This window comes from Rhipicephalus sanguineus, chromosome 11, assembly GCF_013339695.2.
Source record: "Rhipicephalus sanguineus isolate Rsan-2018 chromosome 11, BIME_Rsan_1.4, whole genome shotgun sequence".
In the NCBI taxonomy this organism is placed as follows: Eukaryota; Metazoa; Arthropoda; class Arachnida; order Ixodida; family Ixodidae; genus Rhipicephalus; species Rhipicephalus sanguineus.
Genome location: NC_051186.1, coordinates 14,663,116 through 14,689,645, shown reverse-complemented (window position 1 = coordinate 14,689,645; position 26,530 = coordinate 14,663,116). Strand labels below are relative to the sequence as shown.

General features: G+C 44.8%; 1 pseudogene; it reads right to left on the bottom strand.

Annotated features, from left to right (window-relative positions):
• The window catches only part of LOC119373796 (signal-induced proliferation-associated 1-like protein 2), a 114,917-nt pseudogene that overhangs the window by 55,057 nt on the left and 33,330 nt on the right, over positions 1 to 26,530 (bottom strand).

The window sequence follows — 26,530 nt, the reverse complement described above, 5'->3', positions numbered from 1 at the left end:
GCCCAACAGCAACGCTACTAAGCCGTCATAAGGCGCGCACCGCTTTGTAGAAACGAAAGCAGATCGCTGTTGCGTAGTTAGCGTTGCGGGTCGCGGGCGCCGAGAAACCTCGCTGCATTGACGCTATCACACTAAACGCACGTGTACGATACTGCACGTAGCGCGGTTGTAACCATACTGCAACTTTTATTAGGCGACCACACAACGCACCTCCGTCCGCTGCCAGGACCGCTAGAGAATCGCGAGTGCGCATCGCTTGCATGAAGCTCGTCATCGCTGCGTTAACCGAACAAGCTACTCGCCGCATCTGTGCATGATCTGGAGCGAAGTGGGTACGAACGACATTCCCACGATAAATGCGCGCTGCGGCACAGCAAGCGGCCCGGTAGTGACAGCGTGAGCCGAGTAGGCGACGCGCTGCACACAACTAGCCGGGAGACGATCGGCTCCCGGCTCCACGCGGCCGTACCGCGTTTCACTGGAACTGTCAGTTTTCGTTTAGTGGCAGATTGCGGTTAGACGCACACACATATACCGCGGAATCACACTGTCCCTTCTGTCGCTATGTCGGTCACTGCGTTGACCACGTATCAGGGACCCTGCAATAGTTTCGAAATGCTCTTCGGCGTCGCCACTACGCGTTATCGGGCGGTCGTGCGAGTGTGCCAGGAAGAAAAGGCTTTGCGGGGGTACTTTAGGCAATATTTGCTGTGGCACTCTATTTATTTGGGCGATGGCGTACGCTAGGAGATGCAAATTTGTACTTGGTGTTTAATGCGTACTACCGTTTAGTGCGTAGTTATGCCGCGTTCCCGGCAGGTACGTATTAACGAGGTTTCACTGTACCATGACCCATTATTTATGAAACATTCACAGCTTATGCGCTGAATTCAAATGTGCAATTATTTTTTCTGTACAAGATGCTGTGTTTAAAATATCAATAATTTCATGTGCCTCATTAGAAGAAAGATTTTTTCTATACTGCGAGAGTTACAAAGCAAGTCGGCATATCAGAATAATCTGGAATAAGGACTGCACGTCAACAGGACTTCGCCGGCACAACGTCAAGCCATGGTTTCCAGATCTCCGGTTCAGCAAAATCTTTTTTTTTTTTTTCAACATTAATGAAGTTGCTTGTTTTATCTGCCTGATTATCCAACATTCTTACAGCTCTTTCCATGTCAAAAGAGTCCTTCGGTGACTATACTTTACTAAGAAATTGAATTTCAATTGAACAAAATTTTGATATATTGAAGTTAAGCAGATTTTGTCAACCTTGTTATACTGAGGTTTAGGTCCACTCTGGTAACGAAGCATTGTGAAGTAATAAATAATGCCACTTCAATTAAATTTAACGTTGTCTGTCGGTAACACATGGTTGAAGCGCCAACAAAAGAACCATTGCTTTTAAGAGGGCATGTTACATGTGACTGAACTGAAAAGGCTGGGCGGAAGCAAAAAAACAACAACAACAGGAAGCCACCTGGTCAGCAAGTAACATGGAGATGAAGCAGACAGGCAGGCAACACATGACAAGAAAGCACATTGCATTTCACACACCCGATACCCGAGTACATTTGTCAAATTGAACAGCAATTCCAGCAATAATGGCTGCACCCAATTTGTTTGGGCATGTGAAGAAGGACGAACGAATTTGAAAACAAAATGTGTGATCATAAAATCTCTCGTACTGTATATTCAGATGTGCCGTCACAGAGGCATTTACATTGTCTCAGCATGTGGCAAACTCCTCGAATGCACATGCAAAACTATTCATTGTGGCTTCAGTTAGCAAAGTTGGCGAAGAGTACGTCAAGAGTCATACATTTGTGTCATGTCTCCTGGCCCCACATCCAAACAAACTGAGTGTGAAAATTGTTGCTGTAACTGTTAGCACGGTGACGACACTGCTCACCTGAACCGACCAAGAGATGGCGCCCCGCACAAAGCCGTCCGGCACAAACCTAGGCCGCGGTCTCTCCTTCTTGCGTGATCCGAAGCTCAGAAGGGCTGCAAATTTGACGAAGAATTGCATGTCAACAAAATAATCCACATGTTAACAAGAAAAGTACAAGATACGAACAAACTGTCATGCACACATTCGTGCCACAGAGCCGCAAAGGAAGCCCATATGGATTTCTTGTCAAGAAAGCTTCTAGCTGATAAAAAGACTGAAGCCTTTTTTTGAAAAATCAAGCGGATTTCCTTTGTGGCTTTGTGCTACACACAAGTGGATGCCAATTTCCCCTTCCATTACCTTCCTCCATCTGGTGGGCTTTTCCACAGAACTCATAATGTGCATGCACAACATCAAAATAGAAAGTGCGGTTATAGTGAACCAGAATATTTATTACATCATGGGTTAACTGATGTAGCAATTTATTTAATGTGCAGTAGGCTCTCATTAAACGGAACCTGAAGGGAGTAAGAAAATATGTTCCGTTTAACGGAGTTCCCTTCACTGAGAGATGAACAGGGTGCAGAATCAAAGTAAGAAAGCAATCGTAGTAGAGATAGTTATTCCGTTAAAGCGGCCATTCCGTCCACCGAAAGTCTACTGTAATGCTGAAACTCGATTTAATGAAGTGATGGCCAAGCTTAAATTTCTTATGCTTCCATATGTAAAAAACAAAAAAAAGATTTCGCTAAATCAAGAAGTTTGTAAAAGTGAGAAAAATTTTTCAGTATTTCAGAATATAAAACTGTAAACTAGTGACACCGAAAAGCTTCCATGGCATTGTATTTGCTGCTAGCCCATGTCTGCACATATGAAAAGTCCGCAAGGCTAGGCCCAAGCCAGCCCGGACATGGAGCCTTCTCTAAGGCTCAATGTCGGTCCATGCTTGAGAAACAATCCATCTGTGGTATCGAGATCGGAAAGAAGTGACCGTGTTTTTTACTAAATCAGCAAAAACTTCCCTAAGTGGGACACTGCATTTTAAAACTTTTTTATAATTCTTGATTACTTTTTATGAAACTTGCTGATATGTTTATTTGTGTACTGATCTCAAGTATGCAGTTATTTTTCCAGTTCAATCTGTAGTTTTTAAAATATCCAACATTTCACACGAATTTTGGGAGCAAGATTTTTTCCTAAACTGACAGAGTCTCAAAGTAAATCAGCATATCATAATAATCTATACAAGAAACAAGAATAGACGTTCTAAGCTCACTTGAACAAATTTTATGGAATGTTGAACCTTCGTGACTGAAATTCCAGCTTGACATCAGCTCACTCAATAAAGGTACATTAAAGTGAAACAATTAATCAGCTTGAACGGATTAATCATACTCTGAAAGCTCTATTGTCATCACTTTCACCATCATAGATGCATTAATAGAAGAGAAAATCAAGGTCAAAGTTTCATATTTAGATTTCGTGCCGAAATCTCCGTACGTGACGTCACTAATTTCAACGTGTTTTATTTATATTTCAGCCGCACTGGCTCAACGAAATTTTCTGAAACTTGGTATGACAAGTCTGGCCCCCTCAACGGATAATTTACTTCATATTACCAAATAGGAACTACATAGGCCAGAGTGGATGCCGTAAAAATCTATCACTTCACGGTGATTGGAGCGGGAATCTTCAAGGTGGCGTCACGACCCACATTTTCTTTTTGCACGTTTTCTCGCTTACCAAGCGTCTTCTCGTGGCAAGTGTGGAGATTTTGGTATTATGAAAGACTAATTTACTAATACGAAAAAAAAAAGGTTTTTCTCTTTAGTGTCCCTTTAATGTTGAACTTTCTTCGAATGTGTTTACAACAGCCTTTTCTATTCTATTGCATAGAGTTCTCATCCCAGGTTATTCCGATATGCTAATTTACCTCGCAACTTTTTCTGTTCAAGAGAAAACCTTGCTCCCAAGAAGCACATAAAATGTTTGATATTTAAAACTACATCATGTACTAGAAAAACGAATGTGTAGTTGAAATCAGCGCACAAATAGACACAAGCTCGGCAACGCTTAGAGCTGACATGTGACGTCAATTTTTTAAATAATTTCAATTAAGTTTGAACATCGAAAAGATGTTCTTTTAGTGCAGCGATATAAGCTTAGCAAAATGTATAAGATTAAGGGAACATTAAACAGAAAACTTATTACATTTGTTAAGCAGATCACCCTTTTGCAATACGACTCTTGCCGTGGGAAGGCACTTGGCAAGTCAGAAAACGCGATAAGGAATTATAGGTGGCGACGCTGTCTCAAGGTACCCGCACCAACTTGCCGTGATGTCATGAATTTTGACAATGCCTGCAAAGTTCTTCACTGCTAAAAGTGAATTACGCTCATGATCCAAGTTTTAATGGTGTCAGACACTTAACGGCCAACTTTGAGACATCTGAACCAACGCAGTCAAAATGTGAAGAAAAAAAAAAGACAAGTTAGTGACGTCACACCGACATGCATGCACTGAAGGTTCAGCATGTACTCAAATCCAACGTGTGCGTTTTTTTTTCCGTAAAAACGAGCCAAAACATTATCACATAGCTTGGCTTCGAGCTCTACTGCGACCTGTACGTGCCACGTGCGTTCCCAAGAAGCGCAAATGGCGATACGCTGCTTTCCTTACTATGCACTGCTTCCATTATGAAAGCTCACGTAAAAAAAAAAAAAGTTATTTTGAATGCAGACAATCAAGAACAAAAATGGGGTATAAATAAAGTACACTTGCTGAACATTCATCAAAGATAACCGTGAGCACTGGCCTTCACTAAAAGTACCGTAAAATCCCGAGCAAGCGCCCCCCCATGTGGTGAAGGATAATCCAACAGATTTGGAGGGGTGGCCCTCGCGCAGTCACGGATCAAAATTCAAGATGGCGGCGGAAGAGACGCTAAGAATAAGAATGCACACCCGTGCTTCTAATGACATGCTTATTTAGGCTTGTGCGAATATTCGAGCACTCCGAATATTCGAACGAATAATACAGTATTCGAATTCGCTTCGATTCGAATTTAAATTATTGAAAATTTCGAAGTATTCGAAATGAAACGAATGGGTATATTAGTCCGCTTGTTACCCCCTGTAAAGATGATTTCACTGCCGTGGAGCGGTGCTATACCGTGAATACACCTTTCCAAAAAAAAAATGCACACTGTCCGGTTGTAATCTCCTGTAAAGGTGGTTTCACTGCAGTGGAGGAGTGCTATACCGTGAATACACCTTTCCAGGAAAAATCCGCACTGCCGCGAAGCCCCACTTCAAGGTTAAATGGACATATTGCCCTCACATCGATTCATCATTTTTTAAGTTTAAAAACTGTTCTAATGGCTTATATGCTCCAAATGTAGTAAATTTTAAAATGTAACATATTTTACAGGTTGTCACTTGCATTCTACCAAAAGCCAAATCCTGCTACTATTCAAAGTTGCTTCCACTTCTTTTGAACCAAAAAGAATGACATTTGCACATGCCATGTTACATTATTAAAAGAACGTTGTGCAGGTTGGTTGGATTGACAAATATGCTCGTTTTTCTTTATATATGTGATATATACTATTCGAATTCGATTCGAAATTATTCGACCAAAATCACTATTCGCTTCGAACCTAAAATTTACTATTCGCACAAGCCTAGCTTTATTGAACATGCATGCATTCACTTTTTTTATTCACCCTCGTCTGGCGAATAAAAACAGTGAATGAAACGGTGAAAATGGCGGAAGGAGAGAAGGAGGCGCATGTTCAAGTGTCCCGAAAGAGGGGGGGGGGTGCTTGCTCGGGATTTTGGTACTCTAAAGGACCAGGTGACCACTCACAAAATTTAGGTCCAGAGTCAAGTGTGGTGTTGGTCGAGTAGTTGGCTGCGAGGTCCTTGAGGTACTCCTGCCGCGTCCGCTGTGCCATGGTGGCAAACTTTTCAGATCGGTGGGCAGCGTTCTCTGCGTTGATCACTGAAAGGTAATGACGGCAGAACAAATTCCAATGAGCTCCCATCTTTCTGAAGCGATTTGACACGGGCTGCATTAAAAATAATGAAGTGCAGTAATAGCTCGTTGTACATACCCACTTTAAACGTGCTAGCGGTTAAAACATAGCTGCGAAGGATCCCAGATCGAGCCTCATAGAGCCTCATGACCACTTTAAGCATAGTGGCTCATCCTACACTTAGTGGTTAGTGCGTATTGTGATGTTTTTGTGGCGTAAAAGTTAACGACACCCCTCAACTCACCGACGCCACAATGTGACACAAAAAGATTTTGAGTCTTTTTGGCAATTGCAGAGACCCGCCGATCAACCCTTCCGACTTCCACGCGATTGCAGCGATGCCTTTGAGGATAAACACCCAAAAAGAACGAAAGCAAAATGGCAGCCGCTGACGAACGCGCTAGTATGACTTATTGCCGACAACCCTATCACGATAAACACCTTCAGCTATCTGTTCAATAGCGAGTGCGGCGTAGTCCTGCTCTAAGCATGCCGCATGCTTTTTTGTTAGGTGACAACCCAAATGTGCCTGCCACAGCACCGTTCACCATGTGAGACCACTTCAAGTGTGCATCGCTTGCAGAAACTACAGCAGCTTGCTGTCACTGTGTTGGCCACACCTGTGCATGGTGGGGAGGGTGTCAGGAACGTACAAACATCACTGCACGTGTATTCCCAAGGCAAATGGGGCATATAGTACAGCAAACACCCTGGCACGTAACAGTCGGAGTTGTAGGCAACGTGCACAACGCAGCAGGCACAACATTTCATGAAGCGGCGCGAGTTTTCGCAACAGTACCCGATCACTTTCCAAATGCACCAATATGCATTGGTGAAGGCCAGATCAATCTCCCATTGTGCCATGATGTTCCCTATCATACTTAGAAGTTGTCTGTGGTATTCACTGTGTGCTAATACACAGTCTTGTAGTAAGTACTGGGTGCTTAGTGCATAATTATGCCATGTATTCCCAGCAGGTATTTGTAGCTTTACTTAAAGTGCGTAGCATTCTTGGAAGGTGGTTTGTCACTATGTCTGAGTGTTACTCCTGCGGATTTATTGCTGCGTCAGTTTATTGGAGGATTTTTGGCTAGAACCGAATAAGCTCAATATTTTACGGACCATAATCCGGATTTGCAAAATTTTTTAGCAATTTGTTCAAGCCCTTTTCGAAGCCCTACAATAAGGGAAAGAAACGTGCAAATCAAGTGATTAAATGCAGTAATTAACAGCCATAATTTAGGCTAACCAGCTAGTACAACTGAACACTTACTAAACTTTGGCTTTCACGAACTCAAGCGACCACATCTTGGACACGAGTATCTGGCTCAAGTGTCCACAGCCATGCTTCACTGCGGTCGCGTTCAGCTTTTGGACACAATGGAAAAGCATTCGTCAAATAAAAGGTTGCAGCAAGATAAAGCGTACATAAATACCTTTAGCAGAATGAAGTCGGTGAACTTCTTGGACTTAGGGAATGTGGCACCGTCGGGGATCGGAGGACCAAACACGGGGACCTCTTCGATCGACTCACGGCAACGCTGCAACAAAAAGGAGTTTTCGGAACATTGATTAAACTTCTGAACAGATAATCTCACGTGCATATGACTTTTTAGCTGAAAAAATTTCTTTTTTTTTTTTCATTAGTAATGTAGCGAAGCCTTGAAACTGTGTAATGGGTTGCGCTCTCCAGTGGCTTCTAGTGGGTCGTCCTCTTCGGTTCTTCCTGAAAGAAGGGCACTCGCTCTGAGAGTCCATGCTTTTGCCTTGACTGCACCATTGCGTATTGCCGCTGAGTGCGTCCAATAATAATAATAATAATAATATCTGGGGTTTAACATCCCAAAACCATGATATGATTATGAGGGACGCCGTAGTGGAGGACTCCGGAAATTCAGACCACCTGGAGTTTCTTAACACGCCCCTAAATCTAAGTACACAGGCCTCAAACATTTTCGCCTCCATCGAAAATGCGTTCGCCACGGCTGGGATTCGATCTCGCGACCTTCGGGTTGAGTGCCGTCCAATAAACGCCTTAACTGTAATCTCAATTTTCCCTGGCTTTTACTGAACTGTAGCCCCCACAGGTCACGACTATGTAATGAGAAATGGAAAAGCTCCTGTCCACATTTCCAGCGACCAACATGTGGAAGTCTGTCATTCAATGAATAACACTAAAAAGTGCATTTTCATAATGCAGTATGCACATCCCTTAACTATCCACCCATATATTCTTAGACACCATTGTGAGCTAAAAAGTTTGATGAAAATCTTGAACTTGTTAGGGTATTAATTTGCCGATATTGCCATCAGCTGACATGCACAGCATCCTGTCATAATTACAAAAATGTTATCAAAAATAAGAATGCAACTATCAGGTTCTTTTGAGGTCCTGTTGCAGTTATGTTTCAGCAATAGACGTTACTCCGTAGATTCTCGGAACAGCCACTATGGATAACATATGGTCGGTAAGCATTCATCAAAGAATTCTACAAAATACTCGACTAGCAATTAAGGAACCCATAATGCTCGTGCCGTGGTGATGAAGTAGAGATTGTATCAAAAGAAAAAAAGTCACAGTTTCACCGCAAGGGCGAAGCAATGAATGCGGTAGCAACAAATTGTAGCGTTATACGAAGTGAGGCTGGCAGCTAACTGTTTGTATCCGATCTCGCAAACTACAAATCGCTGGTGTAAGAGAATACAGCCGCTCCAGGGAGAGATTCTCTCCGCATAGTCACTTCGCGTGAGAGCGCAGCACGTAGAAGGGTATATGATCCGCCCACTGTGATGGCTGTAGAGATAGCGCGCGCGCCAGCGACCACACCTTAGATCAAAGTTCAAAGTTGCTGCTCGAGCGACAACCCCCTCCCCCCCTCCCCCCTCGTGTTTTTTCATGCTCGTTCAAACGGGCGGGGCGTTTCCTGTCTGCTTCGACGGCAGGCCTCTCGAGCAAAGTGATGTTATCGCATGCACCCTCCGAGCGATGGATGGGCTGGCTCGTTTGATATCTCCTTCGGCTGTGTTCGTCGCCCCCGCTTGCGTGCTTCTACGCGCGGTAGAGCTACGATGCACGGGGGGGCATCTTACCATTTGGACTTCATACGGGAGGGACATGACGGCAACGGCAAAAACCCGTTGAGACTGTCCATATAATTGCTTATCGCAATAAAAATCAATTATTGCCCGCAACTACATCTACCAGCATCATCGCACATTTATCATCATGACCATCACAGCGTGCCAATGTTAGGCTGCCACTAGTACACTTTTCGGATAGCTAATGCTGTAGGAATGTACCGTATTTACTCGAATCTAACGCACACTTTTTCCGGTAAAACGAGTCTAAAATCGCATGCGCGTTAAAATCGAGTACCGAAAAAAAAAAAAAAAACTCGGTTATCATATTGCCATCGGCATTTCAAAATGGCCGCCTCCTACGCCCTCGGCCATTTCTGCTTATTGTTCAGCTCGTACGTGTGCTGAGGAGATTGTCACCGTTCTGCGTTCGCATCGACGGTATGAAAGTGCAGACTCCAATACTCGACGAGTGCACCACGATGCCGCATTTAAAGAATAGTTATTACTAGGGGTGTGCGAATATTCGAAATTTCGAATATTTTTCGAATAGTGTTTGCTATTCGATTCGATTCGCACTGAATTTTACTATTCGAACTTCCCAAAGACAAATGCAGTCAATGTCCGGTTGAGAGTGACCCCTTCAGATTTTCAATATGCTTCACCTCATTACACTCTCGTATTGCGGCAAAGCTGCCTTTCAAGCTCCGTTACGGTCGAACTTAGGCAAGAGACGTCTGATTGGAAGTGGTCCCTAGATTTTTAATAATGTCACCTCCTCACACCCCCGTATTGCGGCAAAGCTGCCTTTCAAGCGGTCGAACTTAGCCAAGAGACAGTCAACGTCCGTTTGGAAGTGGGCCCTAGATTTTCAATATGCTTCACCTCATCACACCCCGGTATTGCGGCAAAGCTGCCTTTCAGCTCCGCTACAGTCGCAAATGTATTAACTCAAGAGAAACGCTGGTTCCAATATGGAGATGAAAGATGTGGCAGAGTTGGGGGCTCAATTAATGCTGTTTTGGACCTGAAATTTTGGGCAGGAAGTCTGAAACATGGACGCCGAAGCTTTTTAACATCCAAAATTTCAGATGTTCTTATATATCGACGTCTACGAGGCAGATTTGGAACTCCGGACTTGAAGGGAGCACACTTGTCCGCCATATCAGTTGGGCATTCACAGAAGTTGAAAGAGGAGGAGAGGCTGAGGAAATGGCATCTCTGCCTATCACGTGTAAAGTGTGTCGGCAACACTTTGGTTGCACCAAATCATGTACATAAAGACAATTCGGCCTCTACATTGCCTCATTCTTGATAAGAAAGACAACTATGAAATAGACCCACCAGCGCTTCATCAACCTCGCGAAAGAAAACACTTTCATGTTGCTATCTCACAAGAACATACTTAGGGATGCTCTGCAACTTTTCTGTAATTTCACTTCGAATTATTCGAAAAATGTTTGAGAATATTCGAAAATTATTCGAAATTATTCGATTCGCACTCAATTTTTTATTCGAATTCGCTTCGCACCCAAAATTTTGCTATTCGCACAGCTCTAGTTATTACATGTGCAGAGACGGACGGAAATCGGGCCGCATCGCGGTCGTTCGGAGTTCCCGAAACGTGCGTGCGAAACTGGCGCAAACAGAAGCAGAAGATTTTTTACAGCAAAGCTTCACGAAAAGGTTTCAGCGGACCAAGCAGGGCCGGTTTCCCGAAATCAAAGAGCGTTGACAGCGACGACGACTGATCCATTACGACTCGTATCGCTGCCGTAGTGGTGACAGTTTTATCGGCAAGGCCCGCTTTTTGACTTTTGTTTTTACTTTTTTTAAAACTTTAGTTCTTTAAAACCCAAATACTTGTTCTTCTGAATGTGCGAAGTTTGACTCCATGGACTTTTTTTGTTCTTTTCTCTCACGAAAAATGGGTGCGCGTTACAATCGATGTATTACTTTTTTTTTTTTTGGTCGCGAAAAACAGGTGCCCGTTACAATCGAGGGCACGGTAGAATCGAGTAAATACGGTATGTAGTAATGACACTGCGAAATGCCACCTTGATAAGGCCATTGTTACGGACATCTCAATTGCACTGGCGGGTCCCAAGTGGCAATTCCCAACTGGCCAAGGTTGCCAACTGGCCATCATTTACTTTGGCGATTATCCTCAAGAACACCGCCCAAATGTGGCCTATATCCTACACCTCATGAAGTACCTCCTTAATCAAGGGCCTTTGAGGTAACCAATAAATGAAAAAAAAAAAAAAAGCCAGCAATACAGCCGGGCGACTGACCTGTACCGAGTCTTGGAGGTGCAGGGTTCGATGGCGCGCACGATGATGAAGACATGCTGGAAGTGTGACCGGATGTTTTTGGGCGTGAAGGGCAGAGCTCGGGGCTCTTGAAACACGAGGGTGACGATGTCGTTGCCGATGTGACGCTTGCGCAGCAGCTGCACACAAAATGCTCCTCGTCAACTGAATCTATCACAAGTTGTGTTGTCAAAGGACCCCCCAAGCTGTAAGCTTGCTAATATGACTGAAGAAAAAGCTTGTAGCTACTGTTATAAAACTTGCTCTAGCAAGCAGATAAATAGATTATGAAAACATTATGAAACAGCGCCTTGGATAAGAAGATACACAAAAAAGACCCAAACTGTAATCTCACTTGTTCTGTAGTGCCATTTTATAATAATGAAACTGTACTAATTCTCAGTCCTTCAACATGAGGGCCTGAAGAATAGAACACACCGCTTCAGAGGTTGCCAGATCTTCAGCTGATATAGTTCGGCATCACTATAACAAACTTGATATAATGAAACTCTCAATGTAACAAAGTACAGTAGAACCCCGCTGTTACGTTCCTCACTGCTGCGTTTTCCCGGCTGTTACGTCGTTTTCCGCCGGTCCCGGCATAGCTCCCATAGGATACAAGTATTGGGAACCCCGCTGTTACGTCGTAACTGTCGGACCGTTCCCGTATGATACGTCGCGAAGTGCGCCCGGAGCCGACCGAGTGACTACCAAAGAGAGCGGCCATGGTGCATTTTCACGCAGCTTGGCCTCGTTTGACCGTAATATTAGCCGCATGAGAGGCGCAAGCAACAGAATCTTCAATTGATGCAAACAAAAGCATGGCCTTCGAGATTCAAATTGCAAAGATGACGTCTATGACGTAACTGCTCGCGAAAGCAAGGCCTTCGAGATTGGCATTTACTATTGACAAAAGCATAGCCTCCGAGATTTGCATTGCACAAACATGGCGTGTATGACGTAATTGCTTGCGAAAGCAAAGCCTTCGAGATTGGCATTCACTTCTGCCATCGCGTTGGCGTAGCTCAATCATCATCGTTATTTGTCGGAGAACGGGAGGAGTTCGAGCTGGTTGGAGCTCGCATGGTCGTGCGTGCGGTTCGCGTCGGACTCGCCGCGCGGTCGTGATTGGTGTGCTTAGTTCTTTCATGCCTACAGCTGTTGGTGTTAAAAAAATCACATACGTTGATTGCATTTCTGTGGATAAGGCCGTCCTAAGCTCCGCGTTTCTGTCCATCGACTAGATTGTGGCTGAGCGCGCCAATTTTCGTGCTGCTCGTAAGAATTGAAATAAAATTCTGTACCGCTAAATATTTTGCCGTTTTTCCTATTTTTCGGCTCTTACGTTTCCGTCTCTTACGTTTATTTCCTACGGTCCTTAAAAAAACGTATCAGCGGGGTTCTACTGTTTCCCTTTGGATAACTTCATGTGGTAGAACACATAATTTTAACCTCGGAACAATAAGGTGCATTATTCATAGTTTCAATATAACGAACTTCCACTTCTGCCCAGCATAAGACCAATGCAACAAATTGGAACTTCTGCAGCTCCTGGTTGTCAAAACATGCAGTTTTGTGAGTACATTCTTCAAATCACATGCAGCTCAGTAGACTGCAGCGCCTCAATAAACATAGGAGCTTCAATATCTGAGCCTCTATAAATATAGATCACAATATGGACCAAGGTAGTGGAGCAAAGATGGGGCATACTACAACTCGTAGTATGCAGTTTTAGTTTTGCACAGTTGCAATTGCGTACAGCACAGTGTTTGGCATGAGTGTGAATATGAGTCGTGACAGGGACGGCAACTGACCTGCTGCTGTTGCTGGGTGTGTATGGAAGCATGGTGGAAACATGGAACATAATCTCGCAGTCCTCATAGGTTGAGTACACCGAGTAGAGGCCGGTGGTGTCCGCTACGAAAGAAAAAAAGTGATGTTACTTGCATAAGTGTCACGCTGAATGAGAGAAAAAAAATCAAAACCTCGCACTCCAACCATTTACCCGACCTTGAAACCTTGCACAGTCGCCACTTTAGAGTGCTAGTTGCAGCATATGCGCAGCTTAAATCAAAACTGAACACAAAAACCTTAAGCACTTTGAGCATAGGAGAAACCCAAACCCATATGGAACGAAGGGACAGCTGCACAGATAACAATGTGCTTAAGGGGGGACGTGGCTTTCGGTACCAACTTTCTTATTTCTTCATGGATTTGATGAAAATTGGCACACTTATTTGAAATGTTGTTTTAATGCTACTGTAGAAATTTCATGAATATATCTTTACAACTTTTTTGATTTACAATATATTTCACCTTCTGCTCTTGTTCCGAGTCTGACTCGCTTAAAAAATGCGATAGGAAACTTCGAAGTGCTATGCATTCTAAGATGTCTGATTGTGGGCGTGACTTCTTAGATTTTTTATTGCAACAAATTTTTTTTTAGTTTCCTTTTTCATGAGGTGACTGCGCAACAGGCATCGAGGCTTTGTGCAACTCGTCAAATTGCTAATTATCAAAATGCCATACAGAAAAGCAAGAATGTCACGCCCTGAACTGTGCTTCAAGGAATATAGAACAAAAACGGAACTGAAATAGACCCAGCGGTCAGTGAGAATCAGCGGAACAAGCGAAGCAGGAAGCAAGAAAAGTTGTTTTGAGAAAACTGCTTTTAAAGTTGTACCAACGATTACTTCATCAAAAGGCCCTGGGGTCGTAATCTTTTGAGTCCTTCGTAATGTGCACTTTCTTGAGTGCCCTGTCTTTAGTTTGAGGTGCCTTGCTTCTCTAAAACACAGAAGATTGTGATCTTTAAGGGTTTTATAAGGTTGGATCCTGCATATGTGGCCTTTCATTGGTTGTGCCTTTGTTTTCTTCTTTTTTCTTAAATCCTTTTCTGATATACAAAGAACATGTAGCATGAATTTTAAACGAAGTTACGAAGTGGCGTAATAGACATGACAAAACACAAGATATTGTAATTCAAGTAGGTCATGTACTATGATGATTTGCCAGCTTTCTTATATCATCTCATTAACATAATTAACAGTCTTGATTGCAATTGATCATTGAATCATTTTTATAGGATACTAAAAGCGGCTCTCATCATGGCACCTATCACTTCCTCCTAAATAACAGGCAGTTATGGCCAAGCATTGGTGGAATAGGAATTCCTTAGCAGTTTATTCAAGACGGAACTGGGCAGATATGATTAATCTCCCTGTTTCACTCGTCAAGCTAATTTGTAAACCTCGCCTGCGATGCGCGTCATCATTCACCCGGTCGCGGACACGGTTTTCTGCGAGGCTTTTATTTTTTCAGATTTCATGAGCGCTTACGGCGATACCACGCACGGCTTCAAGAGCGCCTAAATTGCATCAACAGTGCTTTATTTCACTTCTAAGTGCTCGGCCGCATAGTCGGGGAAGTCAGCACGCGATGTGCTGGGTGGCGGCATTCGGTGACGATGCGCAATATGCCTAGGTGCGGCGACGAAAAATAGGCGAGCAACGTGTTTGGCCTCGCATTGCGGGACGCCGACGCGCGCCCGCTGCGCGACGAGCTTGGCCGTGGGGTCCGCTGCCGATGCGTAAGATGACCATCCGCTGTACCGAGAAGCCGGCGGGGGAAGCGCTTCGTTCCTTGCGAAGAAGCACACTGCCGCGAGTCGCTAACGCGTTGCTCTTGCCCGCAAAGTTCGAGGTTCGTCTCGCGTGCCGACGCCGTGAGCGGAGTTAGGCCTAGTGACGACTCCGAGCAGTAGACGCGCCGGCCGCGGTGCCCGATGTTTCAAAGTTCGTAAGGCGTGTTCGCGAGTACAAAGAGTCGTCCTGCGATCATCTTCGTCACGACGTCCGAAGTGCGCATAAGCAGAACCTCCAACCACGGATCCGACGAGTCAACGCTAGAAAGTCGGTCCGAGACGCGCGTTTGCGATGTTCGCTACGAGTGCGGCGCGCCATCGTAATCCCACCGAGCTTCCGCTAGTAGCTCCAAACTAAAACGTAGTTCTTGTTCAAAGTTATCGTCGAGCCGTGAACACAGAGCGATGCGAGCACGCAACGAAGTAGCGCGACTTTCGACAGCCGTGAGCTCGAGACGCACGAGCTGCAGACGACGATCTCCCGGAGCTGAGCATCGGACCAATGGCGAGGCGCGCTGGGGCAACATGGCGGACGCGGCCAATCGGAGGGCTCGAAACGACCTTCGAACATTTGCTTTTTGTGCGCTTGTTTGCGAAGGGAGGAGCCAGCTGCGGCGGGGAATTTGAAGACGGAGAAATGCGCTTTTCCGATGAGCCCAAGATATCGGCGCCCCCCTGGTGGCGTCGTTGCGGAGCTACGATTTTTTGAAAATCAGTGTTTTTTTGCGAGTTCCCCAATAATTTTCGCCACCTCGGTAGGCGCAACAAATTTTTTATAGCACTTCTACGCGGTTTTCGGTGAAGATATTTTGGAATCGGATATAAAAAGGGCTACAGAAACTGAAAATGTGATTTTCAAAAATCGATTTTTTTGCCATTTTTCGCGATACGAAAGCGCGTCCCCCCCTTAAGACAATTGGTTTCTTTGTTCAGTGAAGTTGCACAGAGCTCAGAGAATTAATAATAATATCTGGGGTCTGCGCAAAACCACAATATGATTATGAGTGAGGCATGCCGTAGTAGAGGGCTCCGAAAATTTTGACCACTTGGGGTTCTTCCTCGTGCACTAACATCGCACAGTGCGTGGGCCTCTAGCATTTCGCCTCCTTGAAAATGTGACCTCCGCGGGCGGGATCGAACCCGTGACCTTCGGGTCAGCAGCCGAGCACTGTAATCGCTACACCACCCGTGGCGGACACAGCGCAGGGAATTGAAAGCATAGCTCTAAAGTTAAGCTAGAGCTCACAATAAAGGTCTGGAGCTTTTGCACTAATTCACTGGCCCTTCACTTATACTCCTTCGGGAAACCGCAAGATCTTCGAAATTGCACACTGTCAGCCATGCATTTCCTCAACACTGACATATGGTGTTCAAGCAACATCATCATCATCCCTGTGCCCCTGATAAAACACGCCTAGTTCTGATGTTTCGTATGCACTCACTCTTGTTGTCGAGGCCCGCCCGATAGTTCTGGAAGCCCTTGAGCCGAACTTTGTGGCCCAGCATCTCGAGAAACTCCTCAAAAGCCGGACCCGCAGTTTCTGCAGCAAAGAGAAGACATGTACATTTTGTTACATGATTCGCTTTGATGCTGTATATTTGCAACTGCGATTCAGCAGCATGGTGTCAACCTCTACAGCCCTGGTAATAGAGTTATAATGAAACATGAACAAGAATGCACTGCAAAGCACATCACTTCACTGTCTTGATTGAAAGAAGTATCTAAAACAGTGCTGAGTGAATGTCCACAGTGCAGCACCAGCTCAAGGTGATTCCCCTCCCCCTTCACCCCCCCCCCCACCCCAAAGAAATGTTCGGCCTGTGTCATGCCGAGAAAACCGTCCGACAGCGAAGCTGTAATGATCATGATTTTTGGTACAAAACAAGCCCTCATCGTCATAATCATTTTGTTCTATTTATTTAAAGACCATTATCATCATTCTGGTTTTATTTCTTTATTCCCTTCCCCTCTGGTCACATGACCTACATGACATCTACAGCTACTACTACTACTACTACTACTACTATACTAATGTTGCTGCTGCTGCGGCTGCTGCTACTACTACTACTACTACTACTACTACTACTACTACTACTACTACTACTACTACTACTAGGACGACGACGGCACAAGTTAGAATAAGACAGGTTTTCTGTAAGAACCAGTTGTACCATTTACTGTGGATGAGCACAGAAGTGCCAATTCAAGGGGTGGGGTGGTAGGAGGTGCTTGCTTCCCCCCCCCCTCAATTACCTTGGAACTAGCCTCCAGAGGAAAGGAGAGAGGAAGGGGGGGGGGGGACAAGTAGCAATCAATGGTTCTTGGCGCTCGCCATAGCTCAGTCAGGAAAATTTTCTTTAATTCAGTTAAGAGTAGAGCTGTTGCGAATAGCAAAATATGGGGTGCAAAGTCAATTCGAATGTTAAAGTTTGAATGCAAATCGAATAGAATGTATTTTTCGAGTATTTCTCAAATATTTTTCGGACACTCGAAGCGAACTTACAGAAAAAAATGTTGCACAGGATCCCTAAGCACATTCTTATGAAATAGCAACATGGAAGCGTTTCTTCTGGCTAGGTTGGTGAAGCACTGGAGGGGTGGTGTCCCCTAGTTGTCTTATCAAGAACGAGGCAATGCAGGGACCGAATTTACCTGGTTTGGTGCCACCAAAGTGGTGTCAACAACACTTTATTGTGTGAAAGGAAAGGCACTATTTCCTCAACCTCTTCTCCTCTCCCAACTTCTGTGAAGGCCAAACTTATGTGGCGGACAAGGGCACGCTCCTTTCGAGTTCGGTGTTCCTAATCTGTCCCATATAAACGCCAAAAGAACATCTTAAATTTCGGACGCTGAAGCTCTTCGGCGTCCTACTTTTCAGACATTCTGCCCAAATTTCAGGTCCGAAACGGCATTAATTAAAGCCACCACCTCTGCCGCGAAAGAAGCACGAATTCGTTTTTTCAGACTGCCCGATTTTTCGGACGATTTTGCAGTCCCTTGGGAGTCCAAAAAATCAAACGTTGACTTTATCTTCTGAGAGATTGAATACTTCGAACAGTCAAATTACGGCGTGAATCGAATCGAATAGCAAATACTATTAGATAAATATTAGAAAGTTCAAATATTCGCACACCCCTAGTTAAGAGAACAGCGTACTCTGTTTTACCTACAGAAAATTAACTGGCCTCAAGCAGATGTTCCCAAAATCTTTGACATCATGGGAAGTGGTGCAAGAACAGCAAGCTTGCTTTCAGTTTTATCCTTTCTGGCTTACCAAAGCCTTGCCCGAGGGCAAGTGTGGCTTCACGAGTATTTTAGAAGGATGACTTACCAATACAACCCAAATCATTTCTCCCTTTAGTGTCATATACAGGATATGTCGTCCCATCTGGCCTTATAAACAAAGCTGACCAAAAAATTTCCCTGTCAGTGTGGACCTGTCAAGCGTCCTGTCAAGAGTCTGACTAGGCATTTATGAAACAGGAGAACCTTGGAATGGGCAGCTACTTGAAGACATCCCCATATTCCCATAACAGAATTGCATAACCATCAACATGCACACACTGCATGCTTTTTTATTTAATCTCGCGGCATTCCATTGCATTTTAGTTACCAAACCACATTTATTACTTGTCCAACTTGATGCTAAATTTGCAAAATCTGAAAACGAGCTCAAGCATGTAAACATTAAGAAAACTTTGGGAGAGTGGATGAACATGTAATGGTGCTCTATCGCTCTAATCAGTTGCGAGCATCACGTACCGTTGTTGTACATTTCTTCTTCAGTGGCCTGTCCTGCCCGGCAGTACATGACCCCAACCTTGTACGATTTCATCAGCTGCAACAGAACACAGGACAGTTGTGTGCAACGTCAGTGTGAACTTGCAAAGATACTGTATCAGGCATAACACTATCACGCAAAAGTGATCAACAATGTAACAACATTCCATCTATTACAGAGCTACTTGCTAATGGTAACATCAGAGCATTGTAAAACAACAATGATTGGCGCTGTTTATCTCCTACATAGGCACCTATTGCAAATTTCATAACACATCTCACTTAGGGTAAATTAACCATGGTCATGAAGCAAAATGATTATGAAACATTTGACTTTTGTCACGTGTGGCAACTTTCGCTACAGATGACAAAAAAATATCTTGCTGTGGATCATGTTTGCCATTTCTAGGTGGTTTACGGTGTTTTAACGTCCCAAAAGTGACTCAGGATATGAGGGACGCCATAGCAGAGGGCTCCGGAAATTTTGACCATCTGGTGTTCTTGCATGTGCACAGACATCGCACAGTACACGGGCCTCTAGCATTTCGCCTACATCGAAATGTGACCACTGCGGCGGGATCGAACCCAAGTCTTTCGGGTCGGCAGTGGAACGCCATAACCACTGAGGCACCACACCTGCTACGTTCCACAATCCTAAAGAAGACTCAAGCACAACAGAGGACACGGATATCTGTTAGGGGAGTGCGAATATTCTCACAGTTGGGTATTCAATTCGGTTTACAAGGCACTTACTGTTCAAAATATTCTGACACCACAAAATTTCATAACGTGTACTGAAATCAGCACAAAGAATTACAGGCCTGTAGTAAATTTTGCAACATATGATGCACAGATAGACAAATTAGTTTCAGCTACCACACTGCACAAGTTGCATTGCTAAGTACGATGCACATTTGCATTGTTTTCACGAATGAAAGCAGCTTGTCACTGCCACGCCCATGTGCGGCTGTTAATGGAGAGAGCCCGATGAACACTAATGGCAAACACTGATCCAGCAGTGACGGCGTGAGCTCAGTAGGCGATGTGCTGCACACAACTAAGAATGCAGAGATTTTCATACAACAGCACATTGTTTACATGCTCGCATGCATGGGCGCAGCCAAACAAGTCGTCGCTCTCCTGCCACAGCCTTAGTGTTCTGCGTCATCGTTTCGAAACGCTTCTCGTTGTCAATACAATGTGCCATGACATGATCGCGGGAGAAGGCCATAATTTTTCCCAAGCTTTGCTGGTATTGGTGGCACCTGTCACGAGACTCAAATGCACAATTGTGGGTTAGCACGAAGTTAAGCAGGGTTCCCGGCAGGTGCCGAACATATTCACGAGAGCCTCTGCGAGCAACGAAATGAGTGTACTGGCAGGCCTTCAGAGTTATTTCGGATGTGGCCACGACAATTTGACGACTGGACGAAGTAAGAAAGCATGGGCTAAATTTTTTGGACCGCCTGATTTTTTGGAAGATGTCGTGATCCCGAGGGTGTTAAAAAAACTTGGAGAATGCTTGAGCTCCACCTTCAAGAGTAGAACGCAACAGCGTAATCGGGCCTTGTGCGCATCGCCTTCTCATTTGCTAGCCAGACTTCGCTTCTCAGACAGCACCTCAACTGTGTCACGAGGAAAGGAACTTCACGCTGTTTTAAACTATCCTAGAATGCCTACTGCAAGTATAGTTGCGAAGTACCCACTACACCACAATTCATGATTCTGCGAACTAGCAAAGCACCCAATACGTGTCCATAGTATTACGTGCAATTACTCATGTGCACATTTTGTTGGTGCTAATAAATAAATAATTATTATGAAGTAATTAACGATATTGATAAAACTACGTATGAGCACATTGTAATGAGACGGTCTTTAAACCACCCATTCATTGTGCAATTGAGATGGTGTGATGCCTGGTGCGACTTTATGCTTCTGCCGCGCAATTTTGCATGAGTTAACACGACTACTAGGAGTACACGACACCTGCATAGGGCTTTTTTTCAAAAACAGTTTCAAGCACTGGCATGGCTCCGTGGTAGGACACCTGCTTTCCATGCAAATGGGTTTGATTACGGCTCATAGCCTTGACTCTCTAGTTCTTGCATTTTTTGGGATTTTTTTGCTCCTGGAGAACGCAGATTTTTTTTGCTCACAAACACCGATACCGACGCTGAAATTCATACGAAACAAACTTTTTAATGCTACCGAGCTAAAATCTGATTTTAACGGTACTGTATTTATTGTAACCTTGCTCACAAATTATTAGCATGCCAGTAAAACCATTACGAACCGTCACGAATCTTTTTTCGTTGCAGATCACAAATGGACCGGATATTATTTGCAGTTGAACCAAACTAAAACCAGATCGAACAACATTTCATTGAGACACCCTGTTTAAAAGTCAACCCGCATGTAATTTTAGATTTTGTGAAGGGCTTCGCTTCAGAGAGCGTAGACATAGAATCGCCTCCATGCAAAAAGAGCCAGTTTTCACGGCAAAGCTCTTAAAAACACATACAACACAAAACATGGTGAACCAGTGCTGTGACTGAACGTAGCCTCCTAGATTAGTGTGCGGTGCCTGTGTGCCCTAAAATCTGGAACGTGATGTGCTAAAATTTGTGTCATGTTTACTAATGAACAGAAGCTCACGTCATCTGCTTTAAGTGTTATTTTAACATTAAGAATAATAATTGTAGTGGTTTTACGTCCCAGAACCACAATATGGTTATGAGGGACGCCGTAATGGGTGGCTCCACAAGTTTTGACCACCTGGGGTTCTTTAACGTGAATGTAAACGTAAGCACACGGGCCTCAAGCATTTTTGACTCCATTGAAAGTGCGGCTGGTACGGCTGGGATTCGATCCCGCAACCTTCGGGTGAGCAGTCGAGCACCATAGCCACAAGACCACTGTGGAGGGTTATTAAATGTTATTTTAAATGCCAGCAATTAAATGATTACACTATTAGCAGCCTGCACATGTCAAGAACGTGCCAAGTGAACACAACTTCATTATAGCTGCGCTTCAAACGAAATTGCCCACTGACCCCTTGTTCGTCGAGCTTGAGGAGTTGCTGCTCCGTTGCCGGTCCAGGCACAGCCAGTCGCAGGCAGGTTGTCTGCAGCTCGGGTGCAGCCAACTCCAGCAGCTCGCGGACGGGCAGGGAGTTGGCCCCACTGCCGCTGCCACTCAACCGACCGTTGCTCACCGAGCCGCCCAGGGACTCTTCCGCCAAGCTGCAACGCAGCACAGCCAGCTGGAAGAAGAAGCGTGCATAATTAATGAGGTCATGCTAAATAAGCAAAACAGTAAGTAAGTCTACCCTGATAAAGTATACTTTCGAAACTCCATTTTGGTTGATTTTACAGGAAGATGTTGACTAGTAGATGTTTTCTAGAAGTTGAAGGTTGAAGTAACCTTCTTTCTAACTGCATGTCAGAGCCTCAGCGTTGGTCACAGTCTAAATTACGCACAGTTCAACTTCCGTATAAGGAAAATGCTAACATTGAAATACTATGTCATAAAATTTTGTCATGCAGAAATTGGAACTTTCATGCAAAGTCACCGACAGATTTGTATTGGCAAGGAATGTTCTGCGAAAATATTCAAACAGTAGAGCAGCACAAAAGAACATTGACAATTGATGAAAGATTGATTGAAAAACTCATTTAATCAGCGCAGAAGACTAGAAAAGAGATGAAAATAGCAAGAAAACAGGAATTAATGGAGGCATCTCTCGTCTTTCCAGCTGCTGCCTCGGTATGATTCCGAAACTCATATTTTTTCCTCTCCATTCCCACTTTCTTCGCGCACAGACAGCACTGGAAAGTGGAAATTCAGTAAAAAAAGAACAGAATACTCATGCAGGCCGGTATCACGAAACTAGCGATTTACACTCAAACCTCACTATAATGATGTTAGAACTTAAACTAAAATAGCTTCGTTATATCCAAAAATTTGTTATAAACGTATATTCCTAAGACTATCTACTGCAAGACAATTCTTCACTTACTTCGTTATAACTATACTTCGTTATAAACTATATTACCGGTATTTCGTTACATCCGTGTTCGTTATATCGAGGCTTGAGTGTAGTTTACCTGCAATTATTTGCTGCTGTGGCAATCTGTGCACCAATGCTACTTTGCTGCTTTGCTTTTTTTTTTGTGCATAGCTATGTGACCGTAAACAGCGGCAAACTGATGCTCCTTTTGACCAGTTCAAAGTGGGAATTGCGAAGTGCCGTATGGTGAGCGAAGTGCAACTTTGATACGATCATATGGGGTGACTGATAAGAAGTACAGTCGAACCTCGATATATCGAACGGCACGGCGATCGCGAAATAGTTCGATATATCCAGAATTCGATATAAAAAATCACGTAAAAAATGCGTCAAGAACTTGTGGAAAACAACCAACGAACCAATCGTGGTGCAGTAAATACTCACTTGAAGATTCAAACAAAGTATTTATTGTGTTGGCTTAAAATACTGAAAAAGAGTAGCCTGCTTTTTGTTGGCAATGGCGTGTTTGACGACTGCGTCCTCAACATAGCCCAGGCGATCCACAAGTGAAAGGCCGGTGCCTTCAATCGCGCTGCAGTGGCGGCGCGCAAGGGCCAAAGCGGCTACGACCTCAGCTGATGTTGGGAGCGGGGCACCATCAGCGCTTGCGGGATCCACCTCGGCAGCGTCTTCATTCGGCTGCTCAGCGGTAGCTTCGGCGACGATCTCTACATCCGTTAGCTCCCGCCGTTGTACCAGTGCTGTCGTCACCTCCAACGAAGTCTTCGATGCACATGCTTTGCGGCTCCGCACCAACAAAGCTCTCCAGCTTGCTCCACGTTTCGGCGAGCTCGCTTTCTTCATCTGCGCATGCCAACTCAGCTTCCTCGGATTCTTCCACTGATGCTTCGTCAGTGCGTCCACCGAAGCCCGCATGCCGAAAGCAGTTGGCTATCGTCGACTGCTTGACGTTTTCCCACGACGCCTTGAGCATTTGGATGGCGCCCAAAAGATCGATCTTCAGATCTTGGCCCATCCGGAGTCTTACAAGCAAATGTCGATCAGCCGACGCTTGTAGATAGACTTAAATGTGCGGATAATGCCCTGGTCCAACGGTTGGAGCTTCGAAGTGGTGTTGGGCGGCAGAAATACCACTTCGATGTTGCTCAGCTGGGCATCGGTGTGGTGTGCCGTGCAGTTACCGACGATAAGGCATACCTTCCGTCCCTGACGCACCAGGTCCGAATCCCACGCTTTCAGCCTGGATTGCTTCCAGTTTTGCTGCAAAAGTCAGGGTCGTCCGTTTCTTCGCGTCTGCAGCCATCGCTACACACACCACAATGCGCGGCAGGCCTAACACACGAGCACAACAACGACCGATGCGACGGATGCCTGGCGATACTATCAAGGAGGAGCTGGTGCAACAAGTGCAGTGCGTCGTTGCTGCAAGGCTGCGGCGTGCGTATGCCGCTACGTTCAAGTGGCGCACTCGGCGCCATCGATGTGTGCAGCAGTCGTAAACGCCCACCGCGCTACCGCTATTTTCGAGAGTTGCGGGAAAGCTCGCCGCCTGTCAACGGAGCGCGGCGGGAAAGCTCGCCGCCTGTCAACGGAGCGCGGGCGGTTTGGGGTGGCCGAGTTCGATATATCCATTATACGTCAAACTTCGTTCGAAATAAAAAATTAAAAATGCATGCGATTTCCCACGTGATATAGGAACCGTTCGATATAGGCAATAATTCGATATGTCCGTGTTCGATATATCGAGGTTTGACTGTACTTATCGCGAGCCTCGCATGAGCTGGTGATCGTTCCAGGTCTTTCTGGGCCCTGAGAATATTGTACAGTATAACCTCGTTACAACGGATCTGTTTACAACAGACATTGGGATATTACATACCGATTTGCGGCGTTATGCTGACCTCCGTATTTGTTCCATTGATTGAGCTTCGTTTACAACGGATTCTGGTACAACGGACATTCGGATATAATTGACTAAAATTTCAGGCCAGCAAGGTGGTCAGGACTGCTTTAGAGCGGACTTTTCTACCACGGTCATTAACTTTCGACTTCAAACATCGCTTAGCATACTTTCGGGACGGGAGCAGCACACCGCGGATATCGACGTACCGATTTAAGAACGAAGGCCGCCGATCTCCGGTCTGTCAATGATCAGCTATGCCTAGCTGTAGCAACAAAAAATCGGCACGCAGCGTGCTTGGTGTTGCGTTTTGGGACGCTGACACACGAAACTGCGAGCCGCTGCCACCGCTTCTCCGAGCGGTCGCTGCGCGGCGAGCTTGGCCGGGGAGTCCGCTGCCGATGCACAAAATGCCCATCCGCAGTTCTGAGGAGCCAGCAGGCGATGCGATTCGTTGCTTGCAGCGAAGGACATTGCGGCTTCTTCGTTTTCACAAGTCCGCTTGCGCGATGTTCTTGCCCGCAAAGTTCGGATTTGTCGCGTACATCGGCACCGTGAGCGGAGTTAGGCCTAGCCACGACATCGAGTAGAAAGCTCGGTTGCGATGTAAGTACGAGGCCGCGGTGCCCGATGTTTCAAAGTATGTCATGCTCGAATGCGGGTACAAAAAGTTGTTCCGCGGTGGTCTTCGTCATAAGCTCCAAAGTGCTGATAAGAAGAACCTCTAACAGCGGGTCCAACGAGTCAACGCTATTACAGTCGCACGTCTGCGATGTTCGCGACGAGTGCGGCGCGCTATCGTGATCTGATGATTGAGTTTCCACTTGCAGCTGCCAAACTAAAGCTTTCTCAATTATCATCGACCCGTGAACACAGAACGAGTGCGAATGCGCCACTAAGTAGCGCAATTTTCGACAGCTACGACCTCGCGACGCACAAGCAGCAGACGACGATCCCGAAGCGAACATCACGGCAGAAGCAGCCAATCGGAGGCCTTGAATTGAACTTCAAGCATGTGCTGTTTGTATGTTTGTTATTGAATTGAGAAGCTAGCTGAAACGGAGAACTGCTCTTACGATGAGTCCAATATGGTGGCGACCGGTTGCGCCATTGTCAAGCTATAAAGTTCAAAAACGCAGATTTTTTTTTTTTGCTATTTCCGCAATTTTCGCCAAGTCGGCAGACGCAAAATAAAATTTTATAGCACTTCTAGTTTTCAGTGAAGATATTTTGGAATCTGATAGAAAATGGGCTACAGAAACTGAAAATGCGATTTTCCAAAAATCGCATTTTTTTTCTGGTTCCTGTTAAAAATAAGACCATGTTTGTGACTCGTAATTCTCTCCGGTTATAACAGACCCATTCAACGTTTACATAAAAGTCTGTTGTAACAGTACCTGGATTTTACATACTCCCTTTACAACAGACCAAAATCCTCTTCACTATGAAGGTCTGTTGTAATGAGGTTATACTGTAGTAAATAAATAAATAAACAAACAAACAAACAAACAAACAAACAAACAAGGAAGCAAGCAAGCAAGCAAGCAAACAAACAAACAAAAACCTGCACACTGATTTTTGTGCCTGGCATGAGGCTTCATTTGAGGCTGTTTTCAAGGGCCTCAAGGTGATTGGAATATCAAATGATAAACAGACAGCTGTAACAATAATGACCTTTGGACTAATGCCAATGAGTCCTCATTGAACAAAACAAAAAAAAAAAGCGTGCTTATATGTCATTAATAGTCTATATATTCTGCATGTACTATATACCAACTGGCGGTATCAACAGTTTTATGAAAAATCGCCAGGCCTTCGCGGAACACGCAGCCCAGTCACAGCGAAAGCT